The sequence below is a fragment of the Amphimedon queenslandica genome, unplaced genomic scaffold (genome assembly GCF_000090795.2).
Source record: "Amphimedon queenslandica unplaced genomic scaffold, v1.1 AMPQUscaffold_2033_Cont25962, whole genome shotgun sequence".
Taxonomy (NCBI): Eukaryota; Metazoa; Porifera; class Demospongiae; order Haplosclerida; family Niphatidae; genus Amphimedon; species Amphimedon queenslandica.
In genome coordinates, this window is record NW_003557629.1 from 1 (window position 1) to 774 (window position 774).

At 37.7% G+C, this 774-nt stretch overlaps 1 long non-coding RNA gene across 1 annotated transcript; it reads right to left on the reverse strand.

The window, feature by feature from the left end:
- Nucleotides 1-86: 86 nt before the first annotated feature.
- Nucleotides 87-457, reverse strand: LOC109593319 (uncharacterized). Its single transcript, XR_002190890.1, has 3 exons — nt 331-457; nt 197-226; nt 87-115 (listed from the first exon to the last, which is right to left on the reverse strand). It is a non-coding gene; the product is annotated as an uncharacterized LOC109593319 (long non-coding RNA).
- Between the last annotated feature and the right edge of the window lie 317 nt (nt 458-774).

Consider the following 774-nt stretch of genomic DNA (forward strand, 5'->3'; position numbering starts at 1 on the left):
GATATAGCACAATACCTTTTCCAGCAGATGTAGTTTTAGTGACTGGACCACTAGCACCACCACCACCACTTCCTCCTCCCTTCTTCTTCTTGGACTTCTTTTTTGTAGCAGCAACCTCAGAGGGAGAGAGAGAGAGAGAGAGAGGACCAATGATACAACAGGACAGTAGGAGACAATAGTACTGTACAGTACTTACTTCATCAGAAACAATCTCTTCAGTATCAGTCTAAAAAATAAAAAAGAGCAAAGTCAAATAATGACAAAATTAAAGTTACATGTACATTATGTACAAATGTATTGTTAGTGTACTATTATCACTGCATATCTTACTAGTAAACAGTTGAGGAAATAAGCCACATTGGCTGGCACACAGTTCAATGGAGTCATTAATAAAAGCTTCCTGAATCTCTTCTTAGTATCATCTCAGTAACACAGATCCTCTACGAGATAATATACATGTACATGCATATGTAAACATACAAGTATAGTGTCATTAATATGTAAAATGATGGCAGATCTGTGTGGAGAAATTGCTGATACAGTACGTCCTTGATTATCCGTACCACTTTTATCCAAACCCTTGCTTATCCAAACCCCTGCTTATCCAAATGCATGGCTGCCTCTAATGCCCATGCTTAGACTATAATAACCGGTTAAAATGGCTGCTGCAGCAAGGAGCTTACAGAGCTTAACAAGAGAAATACCGTATACTGGGAAATTTTCGAGTAGCCAAATTTTCACAAATTTCACGTTTTTTACTTCGTCGCAAAAATT